Source organism: Myotis daubentonii, chromosome 12 (genome assembly GCF_963259705.1).
Source record: "Myotis daubentonii chromosome 12, mMyoDau2.1, whole genome shotgun sequence".
Classification (NCBI taxonomy): domain Eukaryota; kingdom Metazoa; phylum Chordata; class Mammalia; order Chiroptera; family Vespertilionidae; genus Myotis; species Myotis daubentonii.
Genome location: NC_081851.1, coordinates 27633347 through 27648445, shown reverse-complemented (window position 1 = coordinate 27648445; position 15099 = coordinate 27633347).

The following is a 15099-nucleotide window of genomic DNA, read 5'->3' as shown; positions in this document are numbered from 1 at the left end:
GCTGGCTTCCCTCGGGCTGCCCAGAGACATCTGGGCCCTGGGCTGGCTTCCCTCGGGCTGCCCGCAGGCACAGGAACCTGGGCTGGCTTCCCTCCAGCCGCCCAGAGACAGCTGGGACCCAGGCTGGCTTCCCTCCAGCCGCCCGCAGGCACCCGGGACCTGGGCTTCCTTTGGCCCCAGCTTCCTCTGGAAGGACATCTAGTCTAATTAGCATATTACCCTTTTATTATTATAGATTGCAATGAAATGCATTTGAATAGGTAACATTCACTAGCTACTTTTTCTTGATCTTATATTTAGTTTTAAAATAATTTATATTTTAGTGAGATCTAATAGTCACAGGTTTCCAAATGTAGTAAAAAATATAGTATGGGTTTTTAGCTTCCATTCAGTTTACACTCTTATTTGAATCATGTATTCATGATTATCTTTAGCTGACAAACATTTCTACTTCCTTGTGGCCTATCTTCACAATCTACACTCAGCTATTCATTTTTTGCCTCAGGCCAGGACCGGAGAAATTAGTGACCTTTACTGAGGACCTGAAGAATTTTCTATTGATTTGTTTAAATGTATTTTCAGCCATAGGCGCTTACATTGTTAGGCATTTACATAGTGATGGGGAGACATTCATGGGCTCTAATGTATCCTTCTTGCTGTCTACTTTCCCTTCTTACTCTGGGGGTAATAGCAAGAAAATCATTTCTATTTTTAAAGTTTAATGCATCAGAAATCACAAGAACTACATTACACATATCACAAAATAGCTTCACAAAGAAAAAATCCAAAGGCTTAAATGTCTCTTCAAATGTTATTTTCCAAAGTGTTTATTTAGAGAAGATAGAAAGAGGTCATTACTCATGAATAACATTCTTTAAAATATTGGAAAATTTTATTCATTGTTTTTGAAAAAATTAGTAGTTAATATCAGATTTATGTAAATAGCACATTTTAAAAAAGTGTGTATTTAACAATAAAATAAAAATATAATGTAAATAAAAATTAAAGAAAATAAGTATTTGACAAAAACACACACACAACAATTTGTCCATTTTGCCCCTGCACACACCACACACACACACACACACACACACACACACACACACACACAAAACCTATGTGCACCTATGTGCAGGAAGCTACTGCTTGCCAATACTGTCAGGAGACTACAGCAAGGAATGCGAAGCACCTTGGGCGTTACCAGGGCTGACACTAAGATAGTGGCGGCTCCAGGCAATACCCTAACCTGATAATCCTTTTATTGTTCACCAAAATTTACCTTTGACATGTCTGTAGGCATTGCTAAAGGGAAAATGTATATTCAAGTAAATAAAATGTGTATTCAAGGTGGACCAGGCGAGAAGTTGGTGTGTCTCTTCAAGAGAGAGGCCCCACCTGGCCCCCAGTGCCTTTTAAATTCATATTTCTTGTGTAGCATTTTCATTTGTGCATTGGCCCCTCCTTCAGATCCTGAAGCCCGCCGTGAAGGTCGTGGCACCTATGTCTAATCTTTGTTAACAAACTAAAGAAAAATAGCATGGAATGGAATCAAATATTGCCCAATTGTTATATGTGGCAAATAGGAAGATCAGAGGATATAGGTGGTAGATCCATTTTCTCAGTATAATTAAATATAGACAAGTCATTTCACATATTAGTCCATAGTTTCTCCCCTGTAAAATGAGGGAAATGCATGGTCTAGGTTGAGTTTTCTATAATTTCACAGTCAGTAGTTATGATGAAATTGATATAGCAACATCTACATCAACACCTACCATTCTACTGCCCTTTATAGTGTGATTTCTTTAGTGGAATGTCTGTGTTAACATAATTTTCTAAAAGATACAATACAGTAAACCTTCCAAGGCAATTCATATATATAAAATAGATGTCTGAGAGTAAGGGACAGAGAGATAGAAACATCAATGATGACAGAGAATCATTGATTGGTTGGCTCATGCATGTATGCATGTCCCCTACTGGGGATCAAGCCCACAACCTGGACATGTGCCCTGACCAAGAATCGACCCATGATCTCCTGCTTCATAGCTCAAAGCTCAAACACTGGGCACACCAGTGGGGCCTAATTAAGGCAGTTGTTAAACTGAATAAAAGTTATTTCCTAAATCCCTTTCTGCTTCTTATCTCCTGAGCAGTACTGGATGTAAAAGAAACTAGAAAGTTCTTCTTTCTTTTGTGTTTGTAGCCAGAGCCAAAAGAAAATTCCAGCTCCCTGACTTCTCAGTTCTGGAATAAAATACATGTTTGTTTGTTTTTTTTTCAAGTAGCACAGTGTTGGCACTTTGGGATCGATATAATTCTTCCCTGTGCAGGAAGCTTACTTAATTTCGCCCTAGCAGGTGTAGTGCAACCAAAAACACTTACCTTTTTCTAGATGAGCCTGAGAAAGGAACACCACCATTTCTAGTTTTTAAGAAATATCAGCCAAAAGTCATAGGATTATGACAAGATATGTCTCTCAAAAACCCAAACTTTGAAAAGCAAGATCAAGCCCATGCCTAATGTCACTTGTACCTCACATTCATGTCTAAGGTTATTCCACAAATGCTGCCTTTTCTCACCTGCAATCGAGAAGGCATGGTGGCTTTTTTTCCTCCTGGCTTTTTTTCCTTCTCTTAATATTTCCATGGACTATTCTCTGTGATTAACAGAAATCTTTCCTGTAGGCACTGTGTGCAGAAACTTAATGAGAGAGAAAAGTAAGCATTTATATTTTTTCTTATAAAATAACTAGAGGCCCGGTGCACAAAAATTTGTGCACTCGGGGAGGTGAGGGGGGGTCCCTCAGCCCGGCCTGTGCCCTCTCGCAGTGTGGGACCCCTGGGGAGATAACGACCTGCTGGCTTAGGCCTGCTCCCGGGTGGCAGAGGGCAGGCCCAATCCCTAGGTGCAGCCCCTGGTCGGGCTCAGAGCAGGGCCGATTGGGGAGTTGGGGCGCCGCCCCATCATGCACAGAGCAGGGAGATTTGGGTGGTTGTGATGCCACCCTCAGTCACGATCAGGGTAGGGCCGATTGGGGGGTTGCGGCACCGTCCCCTGTCACACTCAAGGCAGGGTCGATGGGGAGGTTGCGGCACCACCCCCTGTCACGCACAGAGCAGGGCCAATCAGGGGGTTGGGGCGCTGCCCCCATCACACACAGAGCAGGGCCCATCAGGGGGTTGGGGCGCTGCCCCCTGTCACACACAGAGCAGGGCCCATCAGGGGGTTGGGGCGCTGCCCCCTGTCACCCACAGAGCAGGGCCGATCAAGGGGTTGGGGCTCTGCCACTCTCACACTCAGGGCAGGGCCAATGGGGAGGTTATGGCTCTACCCCGTCACACACAGAGCAGGGCCCGTGGGGTGGTGGGTGGTTTGGGAGCTCCCCCCATCAGGCACAGAGCAGGGCTGCTCAGGGGGTTGGGGTGCCTTCCCCTGTCACTAACAGAGCAGGGTGGATATGGAGGTTGTGGCCCCGCCCCCTGTCACACACAGAGCCACAGGGCGATCAGGGGGTTTGGGCGCTGCCGCCTGTCATGCTGATCCCGGTGCTGGGAGGCATATTACCCTTTTACTATATAGGGTAGAGGCCTGGTGCATGGGTGGGGCCGGCTGGTTTGCCCTGAAGGGTGTCCTAGATCAGGGTGGGGGTCCCCACTGGGGTGCCTGGCCAGTCTGGGTGAGGGGCTGAGGGCTGTTTTCAGGCTGGGGGTGACTGAAGTTCCCAACTGCTCCTTTTTTGCTTTTTTTTTTTTTTATTCTGGGCCAGCTTTACCTTGAGGCTTGGCTCCAGCTCTTAGGCCTCCACTGCTGAAAGTAGGTTTCTGGCCTTTGCTTACAATGTTGCGAATCTGCTGGCTGAAGTCTGGCGGTATTTGTTACAATGTTTCTTAAACTGCCCGCTCAGAGGTCTGCAGCTGCAGGCGGGGAACGTTGGTTTCCTCCAACGATCCTCCTTCACTGAGGCAAGCAAGCCTCATGTTAGTTTCAAGGTGCCTGGCTGCCGGCCGCCATCTTGGCTGACAGTTAATTTGCATATCTCGCTGATTAGCCAATGAAAAGGGTAGCGGTCATACGCCAATTACCATGTTTCTCTTTAATTAGTGTAGATGGTGAGCAACTTTTTGCTTCTTTCCCTTTATTAAAAGAAACATGAAGTAAAAGTTAATTTAAAAAATTCAAAAAATATCTATCTGAAAGGAGATATTTTGTTGCACTGTTAATTAATGTAATAAAATTGGGCATGAAATTTCAAATTCCATCCTCTTGGTCTTCTCCTGAAGAACATAAATAAATAAATGAATGATTTAAGTTCTAAAATAGAGCATTTTTCTATTGAAAGCATAAATTCATAAATATTAAATCTAAAATACAAGTCACTTTTATCACTGAATTTTAAAAGTTTAGCCATAAATTCATTGTTTACAGAGTTCCCTCTACCTTCTCCAATATTTGGGCTCATTGCTTAGACATGCTTTTCTATAATCACCATTATTTATGCTTCAAACCAGGGGTCTCTAGACTAGCTGTTCTGATATAATTAGTGTTTTGTTCCAGCTGCCATTATGTGCTAAGAATATTTTTCTTTTAAAGTACAATAAATTTACTGAATATCTAGGATACTGAACTATATTGTATGTAAGGATGCACATGTTCAATATTCCTTGTGCTTAAGAACCTTATGTTTTAATACATATAGAATTGGATCTCATGTTTCTGCTTATAAGTGAAATGTGAGATGCATATATATTCTAATGATGATTCAGCTAACAAGCAGAGACTCTGTATCAGCAAGGTCTGGACTCATAGCATAGTAGGACCAGAAAATAGACCATCAAGCAATCTTGCAACAAGTAATTAGTATAGATCTTCCTAAGCAACAAGGAAACCTATGTATAATAACAAAAAGGGTTGAGCAGAGAGGTGAGGACCCGGGTAGGAACTGTATATTTCTTAGGAGGATGCCTGAAGCATTTATTTTGCTCCTCCATAAAACTTTTTCCTCTCTATTATTAATTAAAAATTATATATAGGAGAGTTTACTTTTTATTTTGTATTTCCAAAACTAAATTATAACATTCACCATGGAGTGATTCTCATCTTTCTGTCTCAGTAATTAACATCTAAGTCATCCCAATGTCCAAGGCACCATCCGGCACTCGGTATACACTTGTTGAGTGAGCACATAGCCCAGGTCACTTCTTCTCTGGACTTCAGTATCTTCATCTTTATGTTTGCTAATATGAGCTCTGGGTTACTATATGGCCCTCACATTACAAAATTTCTTCAGTGTTTCTTTTTATGGGTGCCCTCTTTTTATAAAGAGGAAATGAAATGAATTTACAAATATATAAAGTACTTTTCAGAAGGTAATTTGATAATTGATTCATTTTGAAGAGTGATAATCGGATGTATTATTTTCATACTAGGATTCAGGCTACAGCCACCATAGGAGGACACCTTGCAGTCATTCATTATCTATACATGTAGTCTAGCACATGTGCACTCTAATTAAACATTAAATAGTAACATGGATGTTAGTCACTAAAGCTAATGGACAAATTAGGTGAGATAAAAAGGTTAAGATGTAGAACTCAGAGCCACAGTTGGGTGGCTCTCCCATCTATGTTGTTTCCATTCTACCACTTCTCCATATTTTGCCACTGTTTCCTTTTTCTTTTCTGACTTCCCTTCTCTTCTGCTTACCTTTGTCTTTGTCCTTGATTATAAGTCTATGAAGAAACCTTAGGCAAACTGGATGTCTTATTAAGTTCTTAATATGAAAGGATTATTAAGCAATATGCAAAACTATAATTGATATAGAAAAAACTATGTGAATTTAATTACATTTACACTAAAATGTAATTTCAATAAAAGGCAAAAGATACTATGAATTATTTGATTGGATGATTTGAAAAAAGGGTAGAAAATTTTTCACAAGAAAATTACAAAAGACATGTATCCAGAATATATAAAGAAATCTTTAAGACCTATTAGAAAAGATGAAACATGGCAAAAAGAAATGAAGAGGAAAGATGAATGGCCGAGGAGAGATAATAGTGAAACAAATGTCTACATCACTATAGAAAGATTTATCAAACAGCTTTAAAATTTTCCAGCAGTCAAACTCTCTTTGAAAGTTTCCTGGCATTTTCTCAAAGATACATAGCTCATAGGAAATCAAAATGTCTTCTGGTAAGAGAACAATTAAGTCATCATATATTTGAAATCTAGAAAAAATAATGGAAGTTTCAAAAAGAACTACATTTTTAATTGGAAAATTTGAGTTTTCTATAATATGAATAAAGGAAATAACAATTTTAAAATTTGGAAAACACTAGCTTTTTACTTTTTACCTTTAGTTCAGTGGTTCTCAGCCTTCTGGCTCTTTAAATACAGTTCCTCATGTTGTGACCCAACCATAAAATTATTTTCATTGCTACTTCATAACTGTAATGTTGCTACTGTTATGAATAGTAATGTAAATATCTGATATGCAGGATGGTCTTAGGCGACCCCTGTGAAAGGGTTGTTCGGATGCCAAAGGGGTCGCGACCCACAGGTTGAGAACCGCTGCTTTAGTTGCAGCTCAGGTGACCTATTAAGATAACAGTCTGTGTAACCTGAAGCTATTCACTTCCATTCCATAACAATATCTGTTTCCCTCTAATGTCCCATTAGCCCATATATTTTCTAATTTGAGCAGGATGAAATTTGTTCCTCTCTGTTTGTTGTCTACTTGCCTAAGAATAACATCCTAGCTGGGAATCTTTTCTTGGAATCTAAACCTCACAACATTCTGGAAGAACCCAAACTCTCCAAGCCACTCTCCCTTAGCAGCCAACGTCTCTTCGCTATATTCACTCAACTTCTCACCTTTCCACAAACCACCAGACTCCTGGGCTCTACGTGGTACTCCTTATTCTTCTTGGAAACAAAGGTGTGCACTTTCTCCTTTGTCTGACAATCTCTTAACTTGTAAATCTCAATTTATTTGTCATCTTTCTTACTATAAACACACAGCACCTCTTATAAAATATAGTAAAATTAGTTTGTTGATAGAATAACCAAATGAAAATAAAAATATCTGAAGTGAGCATATGAAATGCTTGAAATTCTAGATTGTAAGTGCTCACTGTGACATACTTTATTTTCCTGTACATTTTATTTTTTTCAACATTTAGAACAAGTAGAAGACCAAAAGTAAAAGTTCATAGCAATATTATTGCCCAAAATAACCATTGAGAAGTTTGGGTATTTTCTTCCTTTAGAAATCCTTGAAGGATTTGTTTTATTCATAAGAAAATTGATCTTCGTGACTTCAAATGTTGTCTAATGCTGCCATTGACCAAAGTCAAGTGATAATTTGTGCAAAAAAAGAATTTTTATACATTTTATCATGACAATCCATGAAAATTAAGAAAGTTTAAGTTATCTCTTATAATGCACACCTATGTTCGATATAACCAGTACCAGTACCTACAATAATATTTTTAGGGAGTTCCATGTCTTTGAAATTGTAGATCAAAAGTGTCCTGATCACAATCTTTGATTGATGAGCACAAATTCACATACTGAGCATGACCCCCTTATTGAACTTTCAAATTAATAGGCTTCTACCTGCGTGCTTGTTTTTATTTTTTTTTATTTTTTATTTTTAATATATATTTTTATTGATTTTTTTACAGAGAGGAAGAGAGAAGAAGAGAAAGTTAGAAACATCGATGAGAGAGAAACATCGATCAACTGCCTCCTGCACACCCCCTATTGGGGATGTGCCCGCAAGCGAGGTACATGCCCTTGACCGAAATCGAACCTGGGAGGGACCCTTGAGTCCGCAAGCCGACGTTCTATCCACTGAGCGAAGCCAGTCAGGGCTGCATGCTTGTTTTTAAATGTGTTTCCCTAATCACATAATTAAAAATTAAATTAGTTGAGGAGTTAGATGAGATTCTTGGGGTTTTTACAGTGACATCTGTTGTACAAATAATTTGGCATTATTAACAGCATTTTCCAATTAAGGATGGAATTGTTTAAGGTTTGTATCCACCAGAGTTTAATTGTAAAAGGATTTGAGATGAGCATATTTTTGTCTCCTGGAGGAAATGTTTATAAAGGCAAAGGAGTGGGAATATAAGTACTCCATATCTAATAGGAAAATAAATGGAGACCACAGCATAAGTATAAAAGTAAAAGATGTCGCCATATATTTTCAAAATGTAATCTTGCTTATTAGCATGAAGACTCCCACTTGCCACACAACTGCAAACACTAAAGATTACCTGTTTAGCTGTGTATAGATACGTTTATCTGCATAGGGTGCACATGCAGAATTTGTTGTTCAGTCTGTTACTATTGTATTGTGCTGTCAGACAGATATGAAAATTCAAATCCTCAGCTGGTCACCTAAAATTTCATACACTTGGATGCTTTGTCATTAGATCACTCAATAGATTCTCTTCCCAGTACAAGTGGTTTTATATATTAAAATGACAAAAATCAATAACCTACTATTTCCCAGATTAGGTTGCAGTCTATTTAAAGACAATATAAAGTCAACAGTAGTTATTAGTGTATGTAATTGTGTAACATCCTTTAAAATATTATATTAATTCAAAATGCAAATAGAGATATGTAAGTTCCAACATTTGAAACTATTTTCATATTGATTACTCCAAGTACTTTCAGTATTTGCTAAGCTGAGATTGTAAATTCTATCTGTTTGTAAGTCATTGAAAATCACCAGTGGAAAAATCTCAAAGTCTTGTCTCTCATGTTAAATTAATTATCCAAATCTCAATGGTTGCTCAGATATCCTGACATGTTTTCCTAGTTAGTGTGTTCCCCATTCTGACAAGTTCCATCTTCTCATTCTCTGCTAAGACCAAGCTCATGGCCTTGCCTCACAATTCACTGAGAAAATGGGAGCAGACAAGAAATCCTTCTTTTATTACACTCACCCATGTACCTCATTTATAACCATGTTTTTCCTATCTTTTTTGAATCAATGGGAAAGCATATGTATCATTCGGGGTTTGATCTGAGACACAAAAGAACTATAAGCGATTTAAAAAAGTTAAAGAATTTATTACAGAGATTATGCCTATGTAATTAGTGGAGGTAGTGGAAAAAAAGAACTATGCAAAACTATTGTCTTGGGTCTGGTATCAGACTAAAGCCACCACAGGTCAGCTAGATGAACAATGGAGAAGGACACTTACATGGTCAAAAGCAAGGACAGAGAGAATACATGAGGATCACTGGCACCTATGAAAACCTCAACAAATGCCCGTACCACCTACAATCACATTGCTGTGAGAGACTTGCAGGAGACACATGCCCTTTGGAGCTAGGACATCAGAATAGCTGAAGCAAGAAATGTGGCCAAAACTATCTTAATAAAGAGTACAACCTTTCACCTAATTGCTTAGAAAAAAAAGTGTTATCCTCTATTCCTGTTTCCTCTCTAATCATAGCTAACTGCTCAAGTTCTGTTATTACTCCTCTTACAATAGATTTCGAATCTGTTTCTCCATAGCTCTACCATTAGCACCTGAATGCAAATTGTGATCATATTCTATATATACGGACATGTCTTTTTGCCTAAATTTTGAGTCATCTCACCTCAACAGTATGAACTTCACACAGAAGCCTACCCCCATCTCAAACCTATCGATGGTTTCCTATGACACTTAGAATAAAACCCGAAGTCCATTTCTGAATTCCAAATTACTGTCCCCAGTCCCTTAACCCAAGAGCCTATCTAGTCAACCCCAGTTCCTTCAACTCCCCCTCCCACTTTACTTCACATCTATCGCATCTGTCTCCTATCTGTTTATGAAATAGTAAGCACTTCATCATATTTCAGGTTTTCACCCTAACACAGGATCATTCTCTTCCTGTAGCTCTTTATATGCATGGCTCCTTATCTTCTCAAGTTCCATTTCAAATATAATCTCCTTGAAAATGAATTTTCTCATTACCATATCTGTAGTAAAGCTCCTCACACCTCCCCCCTCTATAAATACACGTACACAAACACACACAGGTTTCTGTTTTCTTGACATCTTCCTGATCATTTAAATACGAAACATGTACTTGCATAAATAAGTCTTTTAGAAAAACAGAATCTGGCACAGTATAGTTCAAAAATTCTTCGTTGAAAGGAAAAATTATTTTTGTTTCTATTCATTTTTGAGTGGAAATACTGAAAGTCATTTTAAATGTTCATTTGCAATTTATAAGGTTTTTGTATTTGGACTGTCAAATTATATGATTTATTTTTTTCTCTTGCCCTTTGTGTTATTCAAAGTGTCATATTTATTGGTGAAGGCTAACTACATATTAAAGTTATTAGGTTACCTCTCTTATGTGAGTAATATATCTTTCACTTGTGTTTTTTTTTAATTTAATCGTTTTTCCTATAGATATTTTATATCTTTGGTATGGAAACCATCTTTTGTTTTTATTTTTCTATCACAATTATGCCAATGAAATTACTTCTCACCACAATATTAAAAATGGACTATTTTTTATTTATCATAAATAAATTTTAATTTATACTTTGACATTACATTATTAAACCATCTGGGGTATAGTCTATTGTATAATATGATATGGGGCTCTTGCATTTATTTGTTTGTTTATGTTGTGGCCAATATTGTTAATAAACTTCCTTCTGTTTTACTCATCTATCTTATGCAAGGACCTAAGGTTTTAGTAAATATAACTTCACAATGAGCTCCCACATGTGAATCTTATTTTTCTAGAACTTTCCAGATTAGTGTTATATGTATTTTTCCAGATGAAATTATAATCATTGGAAATCATTTTATAAATGCATAATTACTTTCTAAGCATCATTGAATTACTGAGATACTGATTTTGTGCTTATTTTGAAGTGGATTTCAAAAAAAGTGCACTTTTGTTAACTTACTAGTACAAAGCATATGAGTTTTATTATCATCTATCTAGAAATACATAAATAAATTTCCCTATATTTTCCTTCAAGTAATACTATGGAAATAATTTAAAAGCCATTTTTATATGTCTCAAATTAGATTTACATTTTTATTTTCTAAATAAAATGCTCATCGTGAACTCAAAGCAGAATTAAATTAAATTTCAAATAAAACAGTCATTTGGTCTAATATTAATATTTTTAAATGATTGCAAAATAATGTAGGGTATATATTTTCTAGTTATAAATATCAGATTAGGTTACTTCTTAGCATTATGAAACATAAATCAAGTAACTAATTCTATATTCAATATCTGATCTTTTATTATACTAATCATTATTAGAAATTAGAAAACTGCTAGGTCTCTTCTGTATTATTTAGTACTGCATCCAGAGTGTTGATCTTGACCCACAATAAGTCTCAATTAATATCCACTGAGTGAATTCAGGCTTAGTATGAAATGTTCTGGTGCCAATCGGGGCCAGCCAGCCAACCGCCGGTGGCGCCTCCTCCTGGCCAGCCAACCTCCTGCAGTCCCTCCCCCCTGCCAACGAACCTCTTGTAGCCAGTCGGGGGATGGGCGGGCAGGGGGCTGTGGGAGGTTGGCCGCCAGCCCCAATCAGGATTGGGCGAGATGGCTGGCCCAAATAGCCCCGATCGTCAGTCAGGCCAAGAAACCCAACCTGTTCACAAATTCATGCACTGGTCCTCTAGATTTTTAATATTCTCATAAAACAATCTGGAGATATTAAAACACACTCATAGGTAATTCATGTTTACTTAAAATGTTATATTTTTCTATGCAAATATAAAACACTCAGGGATTTGAAATATCTCTAAAATATAGTCTTAAATAAAAATTGGTGGGGGAAAAGAGAAAGCAGCATTGCTTAGTCACTAATATTTTGCATTTTGAAAGAAACTGCATACAAATCAATTCATTGAACGTTTTTAATATTTTGACTTATCAAAGCTGATCTTACAACATTTGCAGGTCATAAAACTATGCAGAAATAGATTTTTTGAAATGTCCTAGGAGGGAATATATGCAAGCTTCCAATCAGTGGGTTAATTCGATAATTATCCCGGAGACTGTTCAGGTGTATGGTTGGAGAGCCTTTATCCAAAATAGTCCAATTCTGCTTCTAAGATCCTCTCTTTCTCCTAAAGATACAATTAATGTTGTGGAAGACATCAATATTCAATGACCAACATTTTTCCCCAATAATTTATCAACCATTTATCTAGATATTTGGTTTAATTGACCACTATGATACTTGCACTAACCAGATAAAATAATAGCCTGTGTTAAATTAGCCCTTGAAATGATCAAATGAAACAAAGATCAATAAATAAGGACTTTTGAGAGCCACTTTGTCTCGTCTTTTCTTCTCCGTAACATAATAAGCCATTATAATTCAATTTCCCTTAATTATCCTTGACCTCGTTTTCTCTTTAACTTAATCAATACTTAGCTGAATCATCTATGTGACCCCAAATTTATCTTTTGGATCAGCTCACCAATACAAAATTTAACAAAGGTCAAATTGTACAAATATGTTATTTATTTATTTTATTTTATTTAGAGTTATTGTTTTATTTTAATCCCAAACTTTTTTTTAGGTTGTAAACATTTGTGAGTTCATTGGTGACTGGGAAAGTGGGTTTTTTTTTTCTAAATCTATCTAGATGAAAATAGTATGTATGAAGCTCATAAAAAAGTAATCCCTGCCCCAGCTTGAACTTGGGCTTCCTTCATTTCATGATTTCAAATGGCTTAGCATTCCCATTGTTTTGTTTTTTTTTCTCCCCTAAGCCAGCTAATCAAATCTAGTTTTCCTGGACCCTCAAATCCCCTAGGTGGTGTTTATCATACTTCATTCTCACTTATTGCTTTTTCTCTTTTAAAATGTTGGTTCTCACCTGGCTGGTGTGGCCCAGTGGTTGAGTATCAACCCATGAATGAGGTGGTCACGGTTCCATTCCCAGCCATAGCGCATGCCCAGGTTGCAGGCTCAATCCCCAGTAGGTAGTATGCAGGAGGCAGCAACCAATGATTCTATCTCATCACTGATGCTTCTTTCTCCCCTTTTCCCTTCCTCTCTCTGAAATGAATAAAAACCTTAGAAAATAATAAAACAGTGTTTTTGTTATTTCTTTCTTTTTAGTGCCACTTAAACGTGTTTATCATTTTTCTCCTCTACAGAAAAACCTCAACCTGATACCAAATCCAAGTTTGGCTGCCTGTCTTTTCGAAAGCCAATACTCAAGAGACAGGTGCTGGTGTAAGGAAAGAAAAAGAAAAAATTAAGAGCCACCAGCCTGAGAAGATGGGGGACTCTTGTCCCTCAAATATCTCAGTGTGAGCAGAGGTTTTTATAAGGAGGGAGTGGAAAAACAGAACAAAGAGATCAAGAGGAGGAGTTTGAACATTTCTCTATGGGCAGACCAACGGTCTTTTCTGATTAAAACTTTGAAACTGGTCAAGCGATGGTCTGATGTGCGTCATCCGGGTTTTATGGCTAGAGGTCAGCACATCTGGAGCAGGAATGCCTGAAGGTCCGAGTCTGTATCTTTTAAAGTTAGTTCGTAGGATTGTTATACAGAATGATGTTTATCAACAAATTACATATTAGGGTCAGCAATTACAGAAACAGTGTCAAAAGAATGGTGAGGTGGGTTACAAATAGGTAGCATTACCCTAGACAGTTTGGCTCAGTGGGTAGAGCATTGGCCTATGGACTGAAGGGTCCAGGGTTGGATTCCGGTCGGTCCCCAGTAGGGAGTGTGCAGGAGGCAGCCAATCAATGATTCTCACCATTGATGTTTCTATCTCTCCTTCTCCCTTCCTCTCTGAAATCAATATTTAAAAAAGATAAAGAAAATGTTCTCTCAGACTCTGTTCCTTTCTGCCTAGTGAGAACAGCTGTGACTCTTCTACAAGATGCTCAGGATTCTTGGGATGTGAGCTGGCATAGAATACTCAAAAAACTATGGGATTTTGAACCAGAAAACCCAAGTTTCAAGGTCCTGTTTTGTTATGCAAATTCAAACTTGTTGTTTTTTTTTAAATGACTTTTTAAATTTATTGGGGTGACATTGATTAATAAAATTATATATGTTTCAATTGAACATTTCCATGATTTGTGATCTGTATATTGCATTGTGTGCCCACCAATCAAAGTCAAATTATCTTCCATCACCATATATTTGGCCCCTTTCACCTTCTACTAACCCCTCTTTTCTCTGGTAAGCACTATACTGTTGTCTGTGTCTATGAGTTTCACTTTTATATCACACATGTGAGTGAAGTCATATGGTTCTTCAGCTTTTTCTGAATAACTTATTTTGCTTAGCATGATACCCTCAAGGTCCATCCATATTGTCACAAATGGCAGTATTTTATCTTTTCTTATGGCTGACTAGTACTCCATTGCATATATGCATGACATCTTCTTTACCTGATCATCTACCTAAGGACAAGAAAGCCAAGAATACTAATGGAGAAAGGAGAATCATTTTAATAAATTGTGCTGGGAAAACTGGAATTTACATGCGAAAAATAAAACTGGATCCCTATCTTACATCACTCATACATCAACTCAAAATGAATTAAAGATGTAAGTGTACAACCTGAAACCTCCTTGACATTGGTCTTAGCAACACATTTTTGGATTTGACACCAAAAGCACAAGAAACAAATGCAAAATAAACCAGTAGAACTAAGAAACTTCTGCAAAGCAACTGAATGGAAAGGCAATGTACAGAATAGGAGCAAATGTTTGTAAATCATATATCTGATAAGAGGTTAATATCCAAACTAAAGAAACTCAACTCAATATTAAAAAGTTCAATTAAACCATAGACAAAACACCTGGATAGTAGTTTTTCCAAAAATATATATGCAAATGGATAATAGATATGTACAAATGTGCTCTTTATCAGTAATCATCAAGGAATGGAAATTGAAACCACAATGAGAGATTATTTCACATCTGTTAGAATAGCTATTATCAAAAAGAAAATAGAACACAAATATTAGCAAGAGTGTGGAGAAAAGGGAATCCTTGGAAAATCTGATGAAATTTAAATTGTTATAGCCACTGTGGAAAGAAGGTCCCTGAAAAAAATAAAATTA